The sequence below is a fragment of the Lichenostomus cassidix genome, chromosome 6 (genome assembly GCF_008360975.1).
Source record: "Lichenostomus cassidix isolate B80296 chromosome 6, HeHo_3.0, whole genome shotgun sequence".
NCBI classification, from domain to species: Eukaryota; Metazoa; Chordata; class Aves; order Passeriformes; family Meliphagidae; genus Lichenostomus; species Lichenostomus cassidix.
Genome location: NC_139487.1, coordinates 14,112,061 through 14,126,224, shown reverse-complemented (window position 1 = coordinate 14,126,224; position 14,164 = coordinate 14,112,061). Strand labels below are relative to the sequence as shown.

General features: G+C 34.1%; 1 protein-coding gene across 2 annotated transcripts in view; it reads right to left on the bottom strand.

Moving 5' to 3' along the window:
• Positions 1 to 14,164, bottom strand: part of LOC146435284 (adhesion G protein-coupled receptor A3-like) — a 256,900-nt gene that overhangs the window by 96,445 nt on the left and 146,291 nt on the right. The gene's annotated exons all lie outside the window — the stretch shown is intronic.

Sequence of the window (14,164 nt, the reverse complement as noted above, 5' to 3'; positions counted from 1 at the left end):
GTCATAGAAGTAACTGGAAAATCAGTGAAAGATAAATAGGTAAAAACAGATCTGACTATCTGATATTATCACTGCTGATAATTTGTGGTGATTTTTCAAGGCTTGCTCAATGAATAAGCAAATTCCTCATGGCCAAGGCTTTAGAAGGTCTGACTTAAGTTCTAAGGAATTCTTGGGCAATGATCAAAACGAACAAACACACACAAAAAAATAGCCATTGATTAGTTTTTTCGAAAAGCCTAATTTTTCAAAGAAGTTGTAGCATTTAAAAAAGAAAGAGCATGGCTTTGTGACTTAATGTCAGAGCACATGAAATTCATAGAGTAGCTGATCTTAAAATGTAACTCCTTCATACAGGATTTTTTTAGTACAGATTTGTGTGTATCTAACACTCTGGGAAGTCAATCAGAAAGAAAATTGCCTGTCAGGGCAATGATCACTGAAGCAGGATTCCCTGCTGCAATATTCCTGTACTTTGCCCTGGATTGGGTAACAGGTTCAGCTATGAGGTATTCAGTACTCCAACTCCTCATGCTCTACAAGCCTCACAACCTGTTGGAATACAAGAAATCCCAAGTTTGTCTGAACACAGTCAGGCATTATGAACCTGAAAATGCAGACATTTCTTTCCAAGAGTATCAGATTTATGTGTCTTCACCAAACAGTCACAGAGCCAGCAAAGCTTCCTGTGATGAGGCAGGAGGGAGCAGCATTTATTCCAACAAAGTCTGACTGAAACATCTCTAAGCGTTTATCTTGCTGTTTAAGGGTTATAATGTGCTTGTACTACAAAATAAGTACTTAGGAGCCAATTCTATAGGAAAATATAAACAGATATAAGATGACAAAAGCGGCTGGCTGTCCTGACATGCTCTGTCAGCAGATTTATGGAAATGTTGTGTACCCGAGGCACCTCACTGAGATGTTAGCCTTCATTCAGCTTGATTCAAGATTTACATGCTTGTTTACTTTAAGGAGACAAATTTGAGGAATTAGTAAGTATATTTACTAAATTTTAGATTGTGCTTTCCCTGGGTTGCCTGCATGACCCTGGTATGTGACATAACTCCAGAAAATTTATATTTACTGCCTTTTCATTTTGTTGCTATTTATAGCTAATAGAAAAATCAACCCTGGAATAATTTCTTTTATCCTTTACTTGTATTTCTTTTAAATTAATTTTATATAAGGGAGCAAGGGACTGTAAATTAGCTGCTAAGACAGCTACTATTACACAGCAGTATGAAACTGTTGATAATGACATCTCAGAGGTTATTGTCAAGCAAGTCACCCTGAGCAGTGTTTAGGCTGTGACACCTCACAGGCAATTTCTGAACACCTCATTTTGCAAATGTCCATTTCACGTTTTCACACAGCTTTTTGAGCTATAGTGATGCCATCAGAGATAAAAGTATACAGCACTTTTCAGTATGTAGCTCCACAGTGAAAATTGACTACATCCTAATTTCTCCCAGGGACAATGACAGGTCAGTCAGTCCTTCCTGCATGGATTAACAGAAGAAAGCACTTGACCAGGATGAAATTACAAGTTTGAATGGAGAAAGAGTGAGAGGAAAAACATGTTTTCAAGACTGATTAGGCAAAGAAAGACAAAGTTGTTCTACGCGGCAGAAGTATTATAGAATGAGCCTCTGACACTCCACAGGAAATCTTTGGGAAAATCTGGAGAGTGTACCTGTGTTAAGAATATATGCAAGTGATGATCAAGAAAAGTTAGAACAAGTTATTGAAAGTCTTAAAGTGAGTTAATAAACTGTACTTAGACATTTCTGTTGATACCTTCCTTCATAACTAAGTGGCCTTAATTTAATTTAGCTGAATTCATTTCTAAATTAATTCAATTCAGCTGAACTGAGTCAAAACTACTTTGCTTCTGGATAAGGGTGCCTACTTGGAGTTTAAGTTAAACACTTTCGAAATTCACTCAGATTAATTTTCCTCTGTGCCTGCATGTAGGCAAAACCCTTAAATTGATTACAAAGGGAACTGAAGAAATTATGCATGGAGTGCCACTAGAAACTTATTTCCAAGAAAATATCCTCAGCAGCTCAGAACTTACTGCTTTTTAACATTTTAGGCATTATTTCCATTTTGACGCATTATTTCAACATATACATGTTGACACCTACATAGGAGAGAGGTTTGTGTTCTTTCAAACCCTTTCATCAACTGCTAAGTAAAATGGAGTTCCTATCCTTAGTTCTTCTTTGCAAATCAGCATGATGTGCTTTCACAGCAGCACAAAAAAACCAAAAACTAGCAAAGCTAATGACAGGAGTCATTAGGAGTAAAAGAGTTTACTCCTAGAAGAGTTTTCCTACACTTTTTCTTCTTCATACTTGCATGAAGACATCAGTATAGCTGCATGTGAAAGCTGTAGCCTGTTCCTTTCTGGCACTAACGATGTTTAATTTAGTGTCCTAAAGTTTTGAACCTCACTCCAGTACTTGTTCACTGAGCTGAATAAACATCTCCTCCCTGACTCTTCAGGTTATATAACAACTTCACATGACACATCTGCACATTTTGCCTACAGAAGGTATATTTCATTTTTCATTCTCCTACCCATTTTCCAGTTGCAGAAGATCCATTTCATTTTAAAGGAAGTTTATTCTCAGATCCTAATAATTGTTAAAAACTTCAATTATTGAGACAAATATAAGGCAAACCAGTTTTACTGTTGTACCACTTTCAAGGATACTGAGAAATCAGTAAATACATAGTAGCTCTTACTGACTGTACAAATGTCCCAGAACCAGAAGGCATATTAGAAAGAAAATAAGTATAATCTATGCATCTTATTCTTCCTAGTGGTAATAGGGTTTTACAGGAAGCAGGATTGCCAGGACATATCTACTACAGAGGGCAACTGGAAAAATAAATCTGAACAAATATGTTATCGTAGATCAAGGTAATTAGATAATTACAAAAAAGCAACTGGTTACCAGTTCATGCTTATAGTGTCTGAATTACCTTTTGCTGATGGTTTAAGTTTGATTTATATTAAAGTATCCCTGCACCTAATGGTAAATGAAAAAGATAACCTATAAAGAGTTTCTTTAAATGAAAATAGAAAATAGGGCCCTAGTCACTTTATGTTTGCTTTTTTTAAGTGCCAACAAACCGGATGGGATATTTTCAGGAATACACACAGTGTCATCCAAAATAAATAGACTTCAGTGCAGTGATTTAATTGGGATCATACAATGGTAATCAGGCCCAAATAGTACAGCAGTAGGTTTTCTGGGTATTTACTGCAGACAGTCAGTTATCAATAGATTTTAACATTCACTGCTAGCTTTCAACTAAGTCTAGAGTGATGTTCCACACATTAATGAATTCCCAAGACACAAGACACTGAGAAGCTCTGTAGGAAAAGGTACCCAGTGAGTCTGATCCTCTTTGAAAGCTCCTTCCTTACAGAAATTCTAGCAGTTGCACTGTGGAGGAAAACTTAATGCTGAAGCTTGATGCTGCTATTTGATTTGATTTGTTATTTGACAGAATTAAACTAAACTCTAAGGGTAAGATGCACTTTATTTAAACATGCTACATACATTCTGACATATAGTCCTGTTAGACATTTGTTTACTACAGACTTCAGTAAACAGACATGAGATTTCTGAAAAGCAAGGATTAAAATATAGATGCCAAATCAATCAAGTACTCTGAAAGTCCACAAGACTGAAAACCATAGATCTGGTGAACAGGAGCTATTAAAATAGTTTGGAATACATATTAATTCAATTCTATGTGGAAATTAAGAATTTACACATTTAAATGATCAGTACCACTAAAATAGTGTATTTGATATTCTGTGGAGTTTCTGTAGATGACTGCTATCATCAGAAGTGCAGCAATAAAGGCTGAAGAAACACAACATAGCTGTAAATAACTCTTCAGTTCAATGACTCTGATAATTATATGCAACTTTGCTAGACTATATTTAGTAAGAGTTTTCAATCTGTTAAGACACTTTACACAGTACTGATCAAACGGAGCTTATTGAAACACAGAAGACTTTCCGCAATAAAATGTTGCAGAAATGCAATTTTTGTCTTTAAGTGTCAAGCCCTAAGCTTACTGTTTCTTTTAAAGCAGCAGCACATGGTGGTCAGTGAAGCATACACTGCACAGCTGTTACATCTACTGTGTGACCTGTACATATCGAATTAGTCATTGTGTTTTTCAATTCTGGTTCATCAGAGTTCTGGTCTGAAGGGCTTTAACCTACATTTAGGAGAAGAATACAAGTCAATGTTATCTTGTTCATAGCCTACAGCCTGTTTTGATCTAAAACAATCGGCCAAATTTTTTCCTCTTTATCTTCCTAGCAATAATGCAGGGTGTATGAAAAACTTCAGTACAAGGATTAATGGCAGAAAAACTCCAGGGCTGTAGTTTGATATTGTATGATTATGTATTCCCATGCACACAGAGAGGATGTGGGCTTTTTAACAATCATCATCACTCCCGTTCTTGAGTTTGTACACTTGCGTTCTTGGTACATTTAGAAAAAAGATCTATTTCTACATATAATAACATATATAATGTAGCTTAGTGAATACATAAATCCAAGTGTGGTACTATAAGACCTAAACCATTAAGATGTCTCAAAAACTGAGATAATTTTTTTCCAAAAAAAGGAAATAATTTCCTGTATTGACCATCTTCTGGATACAGTCTGTGTTTGAAAAAATCCAATGTGTATATAAGAGAGATGTACCATTGCGTTTCCATTTCCCTATCCATTTCCCTTCTTTCCCAAAGCTCCCAGCTCACTGGAGTCCTACCAGAAGTAAGAAACAAGTTGAAATTGAATTTTGGACTGATGCTTTGCAGCTTTTCTTACAATCCTAAATTCAATACATTTCACTAGCATTTGAAACATTAGATTCAAGATTCTTACTGAAGTACTGAATATTTCTAGCTATTTTAAGCACAACTGTAAGTTACGATTAATATTGTTTTAAATTATATATCATTGATGCCAAGAGAAGGAAGCGGTAAAAGGCCTGGATGAAGAGTCATTTAAACCATTTGTTTTTCCTCAAATTCATGAAGGAAATCTCTCTGTCTTTCATCACAAAATTTTCTCAGAAACTAAGAAAAGCTGTGTATGAGTTTCATTCACTAAAAAAAGATTGTGAAGCCAATTAACTTTACAAAAAATGGCTGTCTATATAGTAAGTCAAACAATGAATATCTATGTAGCATTCCTTTCTCTGTAAAGCAAAGCTTAAGTGCTTCAATATAAACTAATTTGGCATTAAAAACAGTAAGTTCCACCACTGACGATTTGGAAACTCAACACCTGTAAGTTCCTTCACTGACATGCTGGAAGCACAATAACAATCATTTAGAATAATGAACTAACTCTTATGTAGAACTATGGAATATTAAGAACTATGTTTTTATAACTCACAGTCAGCAAATTATGGTAGGATCCTATCTGTACTATGTTCAACTACAGTTCAACAAATTTACAAGCTTTCCTTGATATATTGATATATATTATGCTAACCATACATAAATCAATAATGCAGAAAGAGCTCATAGCGTAAACATGAATCAGCATATCAATATTAATTTAGCTAAAAAATAAGTATTTCACTGAGATGGGCTCAAGAAATACTATGCATATCTTTGTGAGATGCCCACTGGGACAGTTGTCATGCACTTTTACATCCTATTTTCAAAGTGGAACACATGACATTCAGTCTAAAATGACAGACAAGAATGAATCACTACAGTCACACTCAACTCTCCTAGTATCACGAGTCTTGTCTAAAGGTTTTTTTTGTTAAAAAGACCCAAGTAAACAACTCTCTCCTCCTCCCTCACCACCAAAATCTCTCCCTCTTCCTACACACTCCAACACTAGATGTTATAACAGAGCAGAGAAAGATCTCATGAGAACTGTAAACTCAGGAAATGGATTCTGCTAAGTTCACTGTTACCCCACCCCTTGCCTCACTCTCTTCTACTTAATTTTCCCTCTGTATTACTTTTAGGAGACATTTCCAAAGTTTAGAAAAAAAGATTAAACTCAAATAGCTTATAGGCACCATAAACACATGCTGTTACCTGTCCATGTGCACTATCCTTCCAGAATAACTGCTGCTAACCCATATACACACAAAGCAGGATTCCAGCCTTCAAAACCATGTAACTTAGAAACATGGAATTGTTAAGTCTGGAAAAGACCTCTAAAATCACCAAGTCCAACAGTTAACCCTGCGCTGCCATGTTTACTGCTAAACCATTCCCTCAAGTGTCACATCCACATCTTTTTTGAGCTGTTTTTGAATGCCTTGAACACATTTTTTGAGTCACTTCAGTGATTTCACCACTTCCCTGGGCAGCCTGTTCCAGTGCCTAACAGCCCTTTCCATGAGGAAATTTTTCCTAGTATCTGATCTAAACCTCCTCTGGTGCAACTCGAGGCCATTTCCTCTGGTTCTGTCACTTATAGATAAAATAATCTATTTCTTTTTAGTGAGCATCACTGTAATACATCAACAGCAACTACTGCAAGATTTTTTCACTTTGCAGAATTTTATATCTAATTTTAGAGACAAGTCAGATTATGCAAAGTAATTCTGAATTCACCCTGACATAGAGCATCTCACAAGCTCTACAGAGTGGTAACAATCAATTAAATAAGAAAACATTAAATCCTTCAACTAAAAAAAAAAAAAAAAAAAGTTAAAGATTCCTACTAGTATGTACTTTTTCTGGAAAGAAAAAAGAAATCAGGGGTGAATTCCTTCTCCCAGCTAAATTCACCAAAATCACAGAAACAGAACTCTGCCCAATTAAACAATTTCTTCATAAGCAGCAAATAACAAGGCAGTATTGGCAGAACTATTTTAGCTGCAATTTGAGTTCCTGTATCAAAAAGACAGCTCTGAACCATTCTAGTCTTTTCATGAATCAACTCATTGGTATCATCATCCCTTCATAAGTCACTTTACAAGAGGTATTCTACCTAATTGCACCCCTAGGTCTACACTGTGCTTAAAACATAGAGGTAACATACCCACTTCCTGGGCTGAAAACTTACATTCCACTTCTGACTTCCACTACACACTCAGTAATGACTATCTATCTACATATATATATATATATTCTTCTGAAAGTTCCTATAACATAGCAATTATAGTGCCCTAAATACTACCTAGACAATCACACAGCTTAATTCCTCTATGCATACAAAACCAAAACCCACTCAAAAATCTTTGCTACATGAGCTCATATCCTGCTGCATTTTCCTGAAGAGAGGTTCCAGTCAACATGGTCACTTTCATCAGGAGAAAGACTCTGCCCTTCCATGAGCACCTTTATACCACGGGGAGGTTCTGACTCCTCCGAAGCAACTTCCTCAACTGTGTGCTATTGACCATTTCCTCAGATTATCACATACAGCTGGAGACTAAAAAAAATCAGGAAACAATAAAAATCTCTGGGAGGAGAACCCACAATCAGAAAAAAAAAATTCCAGCCATGTCATCTCCAAATAATCAAAGCAATCTATTTAAGTGAACTCTTTGTTACCACCTGTCCATTTGTGGTCCAACATAAGCCAACAAACCAACAATGAAAAAAGAAACAAAAGAAAAAAAAAGGAAAACAGAAGATGAAAGAAAGCCAAAAAACTTCTAAACACACTTCTACAGTCACTAGAATTATCAGTTTAGAAATTGGAAATGCCTTCTCTAAAACAGGTAACAATCAATTACCTAAGCAACCATGTAGTGAAAAAGATTTTGAGAAACAAAATGTAATTATGTATTGGATACGGATGCATGTTCTGTTACGTGGCATCAATCATCAGCTGAGAAAATAAAATAAACATTAAAAAGAAAAGTACTATTTCAGAAAAGTATTGTTGAAAATACCTCACTTACACAGGGAGTTCTATAACAGTGTAAAAAGTTTATTATTTGTACCATAAGAAAATTATGTGATTTTATATTATATAATTAGAAAATTTAGGTTTAAGTCCTCAAAAGTCAGCGCAGAACTGGGACTTGCACTTGTATTTAGTATTGTACTTGGTCATTATTACCTTTGTACAATCAAGTTAACTTAAAATATGTTCCAACAACTAATGTACTGTGTTATTAATTGTTATGGTGTCAATGGGTTTTTGTTATGTGGTTTATCTTAATTAGTGTACAAACTATTATTTTACAGCAGAATGCACATGAAGGAGTCTGATAGTTTATAACAAGGAAACTAATCTTATCATGCCCTTTGGGAAATCCCAAAGATAACTTTTCTGTAACAAGAGCAATGATGCTGAAAATCAGAAGACCATTTTTTATTTAGCCATTGTGGATTAGAGACTTGCAGCACATCTCTCAGATATATACTGAGAGCATATATAAAACCAATATGATTCATGTGCTCGGGAATAGAAGTTTGTTTCACAAGAAAGCAGATGTGAGTTCAAATAACAGAATTTTATCTCAAACACAAGTTGTTATTTCACCCAGTCCTTTTGTCCTTGTATTTACTCTTTTCAAGCAATTCATACGTCTTTTCACTACTTCAGACATTCAAATCTGGGCTTCAAACTGTACATAGCATTAATGGAGAATGACTAAATGGCTAGATGACTAAGTTTTAAACAAAATACATGTTTCTGAAACATCAATGAAATTTAGAAAATTCACAGATGGCTGCTGTTGTTTGCAGAATAAGTTTTTTATCTGCTAAAAGAGAAGTGGCAAAGGACATGAAAAAAAACCCAAGAGGACATTAGCTTGTAATCACACTTTTTAAAGTTCCTTCTAAGCATCCATGAAACAGAAAAAGGTGCTAAATTTTTCCTACTTTCAAAAAACATAATATATAATAATTTTTATATGTTGAAACATATGATTAACCAATAAAAGAATTATAGAAACACTTCTGCATACCTAAGATAATTGACATTTTTCATACATACATTAATAGTATTTTGGCACTCTTTCATTTTTCTCAGTCTTTAGAAAGATCTGTAAGTGCAAGATGACCATCCACATTACAAACGGCCACAGAAACTTGTACAGAGAAGAGAATAGAAAAAAATAACATATATTGAACACATATTATCCAAACTATAAATGTTGAAGGTGTCATAGTAGGCATAAATATATAAAGTCATTGTTAAGAAGGAATAGTAGTAAGGAGTATCAATATAAAAAGCATGATTTGAGCATACTGGAAAGAGAGGCACAACTTGTCTTGTCTGGTTTTGACTTTGAAATTGAACCCTCTAATTACCTGAACGACAGACATTTCAACTTTTTCCATAGCTAGTACTCAGTGCACAATCTAAACCCACCTGCAAGCAAATTAATGCTTCCACAGAAAACACCATTTAATATACCATACTGTTAAATGTTTTTACTTCTTTTTAATTTTACTTTAAAACAAGGATTCCATGGCTGTAATAAGAGAGCTACTCTTTGATACCTCTTAGACATTATGTCTAAGAATAAGGATGAATATAAAAAAAATACTTTTTTGAATGCAAAAACTAGAATGAAGGTGAATAGAATATTGTTTAGAATATTGAATAAATAGATATTGTATGTCTGGACAGATTCTAAATCCCAATAAAAACCTCAAAAGGATTAAATTAAAACTATTTATGAAAAATTCTAAAAAAAAAGTAGAATAAATGTAAGACGACGAAGCAAGTAAAATATAACAAATTTTAAAATGCCTACATCACATTAAGATACACCTTTGTGACAGTACCACCTACTCACAGAGAAAGGAGAAACAGCCCTAAATTAGGTACTGCAAAATCTATTCATAAATTTACACCCAAGCAAACATTCCTATAAAATTCTCAAGAAAAATTTTCAAATTAATATCATTATCCAAGAGAAGGAGAGCAAAATGCTTTGGGCACTAAGACACAGAAAGAAAATAGAGAAATGAGAAAAATGGGCAAAAATTTTTTCCCAAAGGAAAGGGAACAGGACAAGTTCTGATGTGTCACATGATATGCCTTGATCTCGATGTTTAATCTTGAAATATTTGTAAAATATTTTACAAACATATCAAGATTAAACAAAAATATTTTAAAACAAAATAGGCTTTGATATTATGTATTCCAGCATTCAGCCCAATGTTTCCCAGTAAAATGCCATACATATCAAACTGAGAAACTAATTTGTGTTTCCTGGTGTCCTGCTTACTTGGCAATGTTTCCTTCATTGTATGTGTTCTGCAATTATAAAAATTAGAGAATAAAACAAAAATTACAATCTTGAACTAATACTCAAAGTTCCTCATATTTGATGAGGAAAGTTCTGCAATTCCCCCTAGAAGCAATGTGTGCTGGGAAATTAAAAGCAATCACAATGGAAATGATGATGCCAACATAATTCATGCTACACTTATGATTTCTATCAACCTAGTAGTTATTACATGCTAGAAAAAAAACCAAAACAAAATTATCTTAACAATATACTGTGGCATACTGTAGTATAACAGTATTTTGTTGACTATGTTGGATGGTATTTTCTTAATGTGATGTATGTGTTTATGGAATATTTCAACGTGAATGTTCTCAACAGAAGATTGAAAAATATTGGTTTTTAATGTAGCATGGAATGAAAGAAGATCTGAAGTGGGGAACATTTAGTCTGAAAGACTGAACCAGAAAAATCAATAATAGTTATCTTCTGTGCAAGTTACAGGAGGTACTCTCATTTTGTATTTGTTGCAATCTGTACATTATTTGAATTCTGCATTTCCTGAGCTGATTTTTATGTATTGAAAAAATTCTGTAGGCATGCAAACTGGGAAAATGCATCTTAAAGTGGATGAGCAACTCAATGATATCGGCAACAATAATTTTCCCTTTCACAATTTCTCTTTGGATTTTTAGTTCTGTGCTTTACCCTACACTCTTGTAACTTCACTGAAATCTTTGTATTAAGTTCTTTTCTCCATTCCTGGTAAATTTTACCTATGAATTTACCATTACCTATATATTATATCTGTGGTCTGACAACCAAAATTTATTTTATGCAAGACAAAACCTTTTCTTACATAGATTATATATTTTCCAGTATGTATCTGAGACAAGAATATTTCTAAAATTGTATAATATCTCAACGTGGTACATGCAAGTAATTTTAAGATTTTTGTCAAAGCACTTTAGAATTTGTTTTTGTGGTTAGCATGGCTGGTACCAATTTAACTTTTAACATTTCAGCACACAGACATTACCTGTAATAGAACCTGACAAATCAAAAGGTCAGTCTGGCCCAGGGCAGAGAAGAAATAAACAGAATTGAAAAGCTGTATAGAATGCATGGAGAATATTATGAGGAATTCAGAAGTCAGGGTTTACATGTGGATTACACATTACTGAAATTTCAAAATCTCACTTCCAATTCATTTGTGCATCAGGAGAATAATTAAAGGTAGGAATTTGAAAAGCATTTTCAACGAAGCTGAAACTATAAATTATGTTAACAAAATACTTTCCCTAAAGCCTAAGCACAAAACCAAACCCACAGCCCCTATAAACTGCACATTTTGTTACCATAGCACAGGAAGTTTAAAGGTTCATTCATGTACCGAGTCAGAGGTTGGGTTAACTGTCTCAGTGATTATCTTTGCACACTGGAGATACGTTGCAGAATCAGGCTGGAACAGAGATGAGCTTCCAAGTGTTCCTCAGGTCTGATACCAAATGAGAACCAGACCCTGGATTCATACTGAATGGCACTAAAATTTCATAAACTATTCTCACATTGAGTTACAAGAGCTTGGTTGGTGTGTGATCATCACGTTGTTATTGTGATATCCTCAGACCACAGACAGTTCATGGGACAGAATTGTGCCTCAGGAGCATTCCTGGGATAATATCTCACTCTGGAGACCCAGGGTGGGAGGATCCCCTTACAGCTACTTAAACAGAGAGGAAAACAACCAGGGTGTCAAAATACTGCATCAAAGAAGTGGAATATGTACCTGAGCCTTTCTTTTTTTTCCACCCAGCAGAGACCAGTCAGGCACCAAAAGCACCCTACCAACAGCAAAAATGGGATCTAAGAGAAGCCAAGACCAGAAAAAACTTCTGATCTGCAACAGTGATAAATGATTATTTTCGAACTTGCAGCTGGCTAGAGAGTCAGAATTAGATTTAAAAATAAAAATTTGTGTATCAAACTGCAATAATATATTTTAACAGCTATCCTAAAACTTCTCTGAATGGTGGACCTCTTTCAGTGTCTTTTAAACTATTTTGATTTCAAAGTCTATTCTTTTTTAACTTATTTTTATTTATTCATTTAATTTTTGATATTTCTTAACCTTTTGGGGTTTTTCTATCCCATAATAAGCAGACCAGGCTAAGTTATGTACAGAAAACCACTGTCTAAATATGTATCAGTTTCCTACCTTTGCCAGGAGATATCACTATGGATAGCTACAAAAGCTTTGATTGTATTCACAAGAATACCTCTTTCAGCCTTCTCCCCTCAACTCCCCACACTTTGCTTTGTGAGTATTCACTTTTTTGACTGATTAGTGCAATTTCTTAACAACAGACAACATATACAATTGTTTCACTTAGCAAGAAGATTATTTACAATATTATAAATTCAAAGAGGGCTACACTTTCTAGCACAAAACCACATAAATTTTCTCATTTAACAAGCTTCTTAAATTTTCACATTTCTATTAGAAGTAAATTAAATTTGTGATTACCACTTCTACTTGGTGATTTTAATTAGATGTTTTTTCTTCTTCATTATTAATCCTGTGTTAAATAGAGGAAGATTCTAAGAATAATCTCAGAATCTAAGATGAAGTTCTAAAGGTCAGATACAATAAAATAAAGCAATTCTGACCTCTATCACAAATTCTCTCTTTTCCTAAACTTTGCATAGCACAGTCAAGTAGGTTTACTGTTTGCCTCCAATGAGCAAATATAGAAGTAATTTTGCTAGTGGATGATGATAAAGAATCCCATTTTCTGTTATCAGTTACAATTCTACATATCATTCTGCCTAAAAGTGAGGAAATGTATCCAATTTCAGAATGAATTAAGGGAGTGCTTAGCTTAAAACTTTCAGAGAGCAGTGAATGAAAACTTCTTGCTTTTCAGGATTAAGTTAAAGGAATATATCCAGTCTGCTTATCCACATACCACATTTAAAACCTGAGTACACCTTTGTGTTAAAACCTAAAGCCAGACTAACATTTAGCTGAGTCTATAATCTCTTGTATTGTGATGTTCCAATCTTTACAAATTCATATATAGGAGGTAACTAGAGATCCACCTAATGAAGTCACTTTTTGATATATTACATACATCAAAATAGCTTTGCATGGTAATAAGCTCACTTTCTCCTGGCTTCTCTGTATAATCAGCAGCATTTTCCTGCTGTATATTGTATATATATTCTATATATATATATATAAAGTCAGGCAGGTTTAAAGTATCCAAGGAAAGATGTTACTGAGATCATTATAGTGACATTCTGACAACATTTTAGAAAGAGGCTTCAAATAACTGGTCTAACTTACTCTATATATTTGACACATGCATGCTGATAGAAGATACAAGAAATCTGCAATTATGGTAGGATTTTTATAACAGGAGAGATACACCAGTGCTTGACCATTCAACTATAAAGAGATTAATTTACTAAAAATGTTGATACTCAGTTTCTGAAGGAGTAAAACATATATTGGTAGAGTTAATAAAGAAAACTTTCCAATTCCTGTAATCCCATATATATTTCTATACCAATAATACTATCCCATACATTTTGGAGTGTTCCAGGGTTGCTTCTTGCAGAAATCTTGTGTCTTTTAGATCTCTGACATTTGGTTTTCATCTTATGGATGGCAAACTCATTTATTTTCAGACACCTTTCTTTTTCATATAGATACACATTAAAAGCGTTCTCAGAGAAAAATGAACTCCATTAAAGGAAATAAATTTAATCTTTTCTTCCAGTATTAAGATGACCCCTTTTAGCAGAAGATCCTTGGGAGCACAAAGTACCATATCATCGACTACATAGTCCATACCTATTAAAAGGCACCGAAATTCAATCAAAATATTTTCAAGTTCAATAAACTAGTAATATTGTCCAGCAAAGCATCATTTTGTCAT